The sequence below is a fragment of the Coptis chinensis genome, chromosome 7, assembly GCF_015680905.1.
Source record: "Coptis chinensis isolate HL-2020 chromosome 7, ASM1568090v1, whole genome shotgun sequence".
Taxonomy (NCBI): Eukaryota; Viridiplantae; Streptophyta; class Magnoliopsida; order Ranunculales; family Ranunculaceae; genus Coptis; species Coptis chinensis.
Genome location: NC_141462.1, coordinates 37,407,880 through 37,416,002, shown reverse-complemented (window position 1 = coordinate 37,416,002; position 8,123 = coordinate 37,407,880). Strand labels below are relative to the sequence as shown.

Genomic DNA, 8,123 nt, shown 5'->3' with positions numbered 1-8,123 from the left:
CAATCATGGAGAAGGCCAAGGAATTGGAGCTATTAAAGATGCGACTTGGACCTATTTTAAAGCCTATTTGGAAGCCCAAGGCTAAAAAATTTGTTGCTTGGACCAAAGCCCGCAAAAAAATTATATGAGGCACTTAGGTCCTCTATTTATAGAGGTTACAATGAGCTCTAGAAGTATTCCAAACCGTCATTTGTTTCCTAATACAAATAGACTTCTTTCAGAGTCCAACTTTGTCTCCAAAACTGAGAAGAAATTGGTTACAGTGTCGATCCATGCGTCTGGACGCACTAACACAATAAAAATTACAACTAATTAGCTTCAAATTTGTGTTTATACAAATACCTAACAAAAATCCATGAAAAATCATGTCTAAACACTTAAAAACTAAAGAATTTTGTACGGTTCTCATAGCATAATGATAGGGTAGTGTTTAAATCATAAATTTCTACTCAAAATTCGTCACCCAAATCAATACCAAAACCACCCTAATTACTTAGAGAACTCAATTCAATCATTTCTAAACAAAACCCTCTAAATTTTGTTTGAAATCGCAACTTTTCTTTGAATTTTGAATTTGCTCTATTTTAAAACTAAAAACTCTGTTTCTGTAAAAGGTTTTATGTTTATCTACTAAAACTATTAAACAAATAACATATTTATTATAAAGCCCCCCCTTTGTTTCAACTTAAACAAATAAGCCTTGCATCATTATATTAACAACTAATATCAATAGTAATTAATATTAATTCACTCCTAAACCTTGCATCACTACAACAACCATATCCAGCAAGAGGCAATCTAATTCTCAAATGATGTCTCTTAGCTCTGCCTTCGTGGAGACAAATGACTACATATCTTCTTCCATTTCTCTGAGTTTTTGTTCTTGCTGCGTGAAAGATGCTACGACAGTCTTATGCAAAACCTCGAGTTCCTGAGTCAATCTGGACTGGAAACTACGGACTAGAGTCATGTTTCCATCTTCCAATTTATCCTTGTGCTCTACACAAACCGCATAGTGAAAGTAAAAAGTTTAATTCTAGTGCAGTAAGAACTACACAATAATTTAGGAACATGGATACAAACCAATTTTTTAAAATAATCCAGATATATCGGATGCTGCATTTTCTAGTTCCGATCGGAGTTCAAAAGCTCGCTCAATCAATGCTTTCTCTGAAAAATAAACATCACTTTAGCAAATATAAGTATTATAATACAGGATACAGACATTTGATAGGTAAGACTAATGGCTCAAGTATAATACGTTAAGTACATAAAATAATTTCCCTTCCTCCCCCCACCCCCCTCCAATATAGACCTTGGGAGTTGGAATACGTCTATTTTCCCTGGCCGGCATAGATATATGCAGGACATAATAAGAACAACTTCACAAGTACTTCAATTTCGTTTAGATCACCTGATTTGAAGAGATTGGAGATCAAAAACTCCTTTTCTTTAATTGTTAAGTTCGCCTGTCGATATCTCTCTTCTAAATCAAACAGTGAATGTTCAGTGTTTTCAAGTTTTTTCTACAAAAACATACAGAGATAAAATTTCAATTTCTTGCATGAATGAAATATGAGATAAAGAAGGCAATCATGCATAACCATACAACCGTCACCTGAGTTTTTTCGAGTTTTTCACTTAATTCAGTAGTCAACACTTGCTGAGCGTTGTGAAGCTCATGAATCCCCGTTAGTTGTTGTCAAAAAAAAAAAAAAAAAAGGGGTCAAATCTCCACAAGCATGACTCCCAAGAAAGAAATGACATGAATATAGTTGAATTTAGAAACTCCAGATTGTACCTTGTCCTTTGACTCTAAATCCATTTCCATACGTTCTATTTTCTCAGCAATAGCCTAGATAACAAGTTAAAATCACTATGGTTGTGCAGATATAACATGAGAGACACTAATTACTACAAGGAAAAAGTCAAACCTTCTTTTCAGCTTCTTCCCCTGTATATAAATCAAGTAACGATCCCTTGATATATATCGGATATATAAATCCATTTTTTGATAAATGAAATATCATTTTCTCTCGATATATATCGGAAATATATTGCATTTATATTTTAAAATGGTCAAAAGTATACCTCTGATAAGAAAACATAATGCACAATTGTATGCTTCACAGCCTACATTCACAGAAACTTGATTTTTCAGAACACCGGAACGTGAAATATTTTCAGAACCAGCCAGATTAAGCTTTCCACACTTGATGAGCTCTTCCCACTCAGGCGTGCACTCTTTAATGTGGATTGTAATAGAAAATGTTGACTGAGAACATGCTCAAAAAAATATTCAATGCATTACTTTGTTTTGTCCTCAACCCTCACCCAATCACAATAAAAGACCACTTCATGGAATGTTGTGTAGTCCAACTCCAAAATTTGCTTGATAACCCCATACCACATGGTTTTTGAGTCAACCGGATTTTTATATTTCCTACTTGTCGTAAATGAGGTAATAGCCTTCATGCAAACACCACTATCTTGAGTCACAACAGTATCATCATGAGACTTAGTAGCAAAGACAAATCCATTAATGCAATATTTCTTATATGATTTAGCCTTGTGCATTGGCCCTTTAACTAACTGCCACAAGTCGCCTTGCGTGCCTTTAGCCTTCTACAACTATACAACAAAGAAAAAGATAATTAACAAAAAATCAACAAAACTAAAAGGCTCACCCTAGCTTAGCTACTATAAATGCAAAGTAAGAGAATACCTTAACGTATAACCAGACAATGAATTCTGCACTACCAAAAAAACGGGTTTACCCGAGAGACGCCATATAGAATAACCGACGGCTTCTGTGTGTAGGAAGTTCCCTCAAGATTTTGTCCGGCCGGGTATAATTTGGCCATCCGTCGGGTATAATATGGGCATCTCCCTGGTACCCAACGGTTCTACGAGAGTTATTAACTCGCTGGCATATCTCTTACAAATACCGTGCCCAACCAAACTAATTTCACTTCCTACCTAAAATATTTGGTAAAACTAAAAGAACAAAAAAACCCCCTAAAATTGTTATCCCTCTCTCACTCACGCTTGTTGTAGCCACTTCATCGCTCTCTCTTTCCCACTCCAAAAGGTACACCCACTCTATCCAATCTCAAAATGTCAATAATTCTCCCTCCCTCCAATTGGCCATCCGACATATGAAATTAGATTCATTATTTTTCAGAAATCTAGGGTTTTCACCCCTTTTATTTTTGTTTCGTAATTTCCGTTCATTTCAATCCAAATTTTTAGAAAATTTCGATATTGAAACCGATTTTTGAAAATTTCCGCTCGAGCTTCAATTTGTAAAAATGGTTTACATTTGTGAAGACGAGATTCGGTACACGATTTCAGTCTAGGAAATTGAAGATAAGAACTGGTACGGTTATTATTTTCATTTTTATTGCCTAATGTTTATATTATTTCTACTACAAATGATGTTAGTGTTAATTCTGAGAATGATTGTTCCAAACCGATTGTTTTAGTTACTAATGGTGATGGTATTGGTGCTATTGGACTTACTGTTCTTGTCGAGGCATTGGTTGGAGTGGGGCTTTTTAATGTTCATGTCTACATTCCTCAATTGTGGGTTTTCTTATGTTTTGTTTGATTTTATTTGTTTTTAGTATTTTGGGTTTTCAGTTGCTATTGATTTGATGCGCTGATCTATCGTTTGAAACAATGTAATGCGCTTATAGTAGGGAACTTCACCTCTGAATTGGTTCCCATCACCCAAAATTTCAACAGTTTTGTCAGTTTGTCGAGTACTTTTCAAGGTTTTTAATTTTTGATTTTGTGTGGTTTACAAAATTTGATAACAATGATGCCTCCGAATTTAATCGATGTAGGGAGCCATCACGAAGAGAATGATAGCAATAGAGGAAATGGCGTGCATGGATGTGCTTTGCGTTGATAAAACTAGAACTTTGACCCCGAACAAGCTCTCTCAAGAGACGTAAATCTTATTGAGGTTAGACGGATAATACTGGCGGTGGTTTGTTCTTTTCTAACCCCGACATAATGCTCGAATATAGACCGATAGATCTGCATGATATTCTTTTGTTCAGATTTTTCTTGAAGTCGTGTTAAAGGAAGTTGTGGATTTGGTACTTGTTTATCTCTTCTTTTCATGTAAAGTACATTTTTTGGTTTTTTGATGAGTTTTGTGATGTTTTGAGTGCAGGAAAACATACCCATTGAAGAAGTATTTGAGAATTTGAGATGTAGTAAAGATGGTTTAACAAGTCTTTGGTCTTTGAAAAGAGATTAGTCATTTTTGTCATAACAAGTTAGAGGAAAAGAAGGTTTGTTTCATTGACACTCTCCTATATGCCATTTGTTTTATTCATTTTTCTTCAAAATTTGATCTTTATTTCATTTCTATGTGTTTATAGGAAAGTAAGTTTTTGAAGTTATTAGGCTTCATGTGGAACCCTTTGTCTTGGGTCATGGAAGGAAGCAAATGCAATTATGGCTATAGCACTAGCAAATGGAGGGGTGAGCTTAAATTATGTGTTTTATGAAGTTGTTTGTTTGTTTTATGTGATTTTGTTCTCGATTTTTAAGAATTGTGTTGCAGGGAAAGCCTCCCTCGACCGGCGGGATTTTGTAGGGATTATTACTCTACTTGTTATTAACTCAATGATTAGCTTCATTGAGGAAAATAATGCCGAAAATGTCAGCCGCAGCCTCTTATGGCCGCGCCTAGCCCCTAAGGCTAAGGTACTAGATTGAACAGATTTTGCTTATACGTGTTTTCTGTTTTGCATTTAGTTGTTTTCTTCAATCGACCGCTTTTAATTTTAAAAATTTGCATCTAATAATTATAGCTGTTGTTTAGAATCTATTTTAAAGAAGTTATGAACACCATTGGTTTTAAAAGGCTTTTTCAAAATCCGCTTTTGAAAGTAGTTTTCAAGCTTTTGGAAGCCGACTTTAGTTGTTTGGAGTTGGTATAGTTTTCAGTATTATGCCTAATGATGAGAAATTGAGTGTTGGGTTTAGATAAAGAATAAACTAGAATTTGAGTGATGGGGTCATTTAGGTGAAAATAATGATATTTTAGGCTTGATAGTAGTAAGTCAGTGATATTCTAAGTGAAGAGTAAAAATAATAAGTTGAGTGATGTTTTTCGAATTTGTTTCATTTCCATGTGGTATCTAAAATTGTTATGGGTTCATGAAACTAAAATAGGTACTTCGAGATGGAAAGTGGAACGAAGAAGATGCAGCAATTCTTGTTCCCCGGAGATGTCATCGATATAAAACTTAGAGACATAGTACCAGCCGATGCTCGTCTCCTCGAGGGAGACCCATTAAAAATTGACCAGGTGACTCTACTATCTAATGATCATCCCTTTTTAAAACTCATTATGCAATCGAGAATACTCCTCCACCCTCTTAAAATTCTGATATGTTCTCCTTTTGAATTTTCAGTCTTCTAACAGGGAGTCCCTTCCTCAGAACAAAGGGCCCAGGAGATGGTGTTTACTCGCCTCTACATGCAAACAAGGTGAGCTTGAAGTCATTTGTGATCGCCATCGGTGTTCATACCTTCTTCGAAAAAGTTTCCACCATCTTGTTGTAGACTCCACAAATCAAGTTGGCCATTTCCAAAAGGTAAGTAATACGTAAAAAAAAAATTTTTGTTGAAGTGATTTATCTATATTCCTATTCACTTTTCTCGTGCTAGTTTTATATCCTCAGATATACACTACTTCTTAGGTCTTAACCGCTATTGGGAACTTCTGCATATGTTCCATTGCCATGGGAATGATTATAGAGATCATCGCCATGTATCCCATACAAGACCGAAGTATCGCCCAGAATTGACAACCTCTTGGTGTCGCTTATCGAGGAATTCCCATTGCAATGCCGACAGCTTTGTCGCCACAATGGCAATTGGTTCCCATCGCCTAGCTCAACAGTTTGTCATAGTACTTTTCAAGGTTTTTAATTTTGATTTTGTGTGGTTTACAAAATTTGATAACAAAGTTGATACCTCCTCGAATTTAACTAATGCAGGGAGCCATCACGAAGAGAATGACAAAGAATAGAGGAAATGGCGGGCATGGATGTGCTTTGCGTTGATAAAATTGGAACTTTGACCCCGAACAAGCTCTCAAGAGACGTAAATCTAATTGAGGTTAGACGGATAATACTACCGGGTTTGCTCTTTTTCTAACCTAACATACGCTCGAATATAGACTGATAGATCCGCATGATATTCTTTTGTTCAGATTTTCATGAAAGGAGTAGACCCGTGATAAGCGCCGTTCTAATGGCAGCCATAGCTTCTCGTGTGGAGAATCGGGATGCAATAGACGCCTATTATAGTTGGAATGTCGGGCCGATCCAAAGGAGGTAAGTGGACGAAACCATCTTATTGTGAAAAAGATTTTTATTTTTATTTTAAAATTTTATTTGTAGTTTATTACCTCCTCGTTCTTTTCCCCATATTTTCTTTTGGTCGACTTGTCCCTTTCTCCTCCCTCGCCAATAGGTGCGAAATGGTATTCGTGAGATTCACTTCCTTTCATTCAATCCTACGCACAAGCGAACAACTTTAACTTATATTAACAAAGGAAGGAAAAATGCATCGTGTCGGTAAAGTGGGGTGCACTGAAAGGTAAAATTCGCCTACCCACGATTTATTTTGGCTCTATATTGTTATTTTTGATTTTGTGATTTTTGATTTTTTTGTGATTTTCTTCACTATCCGGATCAATTACTTGATTTTATTTATTTATTTTTGTTCTTTTTTTTTTACTTGTGTCGTGATCGGTTGGCAATAGCAAAGGAAACAGTCGCCATCCGGGAATGGGAATGAATATGTACCCTTCATCCGCTTTCTACTAGGTCGAACAAGGATGAATCAATTGCAGCCTTGCCTATTGATGATCTAATAGAGAAAGTTGATGGCTTTGTTTGGTGTCTTCCCCGGTATGGTTCACTATCATCGATAAGGTGTCAAATTGTCTTATGGGGCTTAAAGTTTGCGTCTCATTGCATTTTATATATTGTTTTAGAGCACAAATATGAGATTGTGAAATGCTTGCAAGCGAGGAAACATATATATGGAATGACCGGTGATGGAGTGAATGATGCTCCCCTGCCTTAAGAAGGTCGACATTGGAATAGCAATCGCCGATTCAACCGATGCGGTCGTAGTGTGCTTCCGACATTGTCCCGACGAACCTCGCCTAAGTGTCATCATCATCGATGTATTGACCCGAAGAGAGCAATCTTCGGAGGATGAAAAACTATACGGTGATTTTTTATTCTGTTCATGGTCTAGTATGGATTAGCTATACTTTACATTTATCCTTTCGCCTGCAATTTGATTGCCGTTTTTTGTTTTTTTTTTTGGATAGTAAATGAAATGAAAACTAGATCATGTTTTGTGTTTTCTTTTCTTGATAACGTTTTTAGTGGTTGCAGATATATGCAGTTTCCATCACAATTCATATTGTGGTAAGCTTCCTAGTAGTCTTAGGGTTATTCACTTGCATCATTTGAAAGTAATCGTAATCCGGGAAAAGAGTAGGCATACTAGATAGGAGTCTTTTAGATTTCTATCATCAAGTTATACGGTTCTTGCCTTCTCACCCTGATTTTCATTTGACAGTTTGGTTTCATGTTGCTCGCTCTTCTGTGGAAGTTTGATTTTCCACCTTTCATGGTGCTCATCATTGCAATCATGTGTCATGTGTTGACAATTGAGCATTGCCAGATGGATTGGAGAAATGGCATATTAGGCAAGGCTCAACAGGAAAGGCGATTTCTAGTCGATTTACTTTCATTCATAAGAAATTATGTTTCCCTCCATGATTAGTAGGTAGATTTCTATTAGAGGCATATCAAATACCTCTCCCGGAGACGCTACTAGTAATCTTGTGATAGTCAAGGATCTAGTGGCCAATGTCGAGATCCAAGCTGGTTAGACATTCAATGGTGGCGCTATTATGTGCTTTTTTACAAATGACCAGTCCTAATTTTGAATTTCAGCAGGTTGCTAAACAATTGGTGCTTAGTCATTGCTAGGGTACTAGAGATTACTAGGACTGGTTGCTAGACAGATGGTGTGGTGCTGATTTTTGGTTTCTGAAGGAAGTAATATGTATA

The 8,123-nt window shown here is 36.3% G+C and overlaps 1 long non-coding RNA gene and 1 pseudogene across 1 annotated transcript; one reads left to right on the top strand and one right to left on the bottom strand.

Moving 5' to 3' along the window:
- Positions 1 to 639: 639 nt before the first annotated feature.
- Positions 640 to 2,273, bottom strand: LOC147487400 (uncharacterized). The gene is made up of 5 exons (XR_015202775.1): positions 1,935 to 2,273; positions 1,619 to 1,855; positions 1,415 to 1,526; positions 1,084 to 1,170; positions 640 to 999 (listed from the first exon to the last, which is right to left on the bottom strand). It is a non-coding gene; the product is annotated as an uncharacterized LOC147487400 (long non-coding RNA).
- A 1,038-nt stretch (positions 2,274 to 3,311) lies between these two features.
- On the top strand, positions 3,312 to 7,858 carry LOC147487399 (ATPase 11, plasma membrane-type-like; annotated as a pseudogene).
- The last annotated feature ends 265 nt before the right edge of the window (positions 7,859 to 8,123 follow it).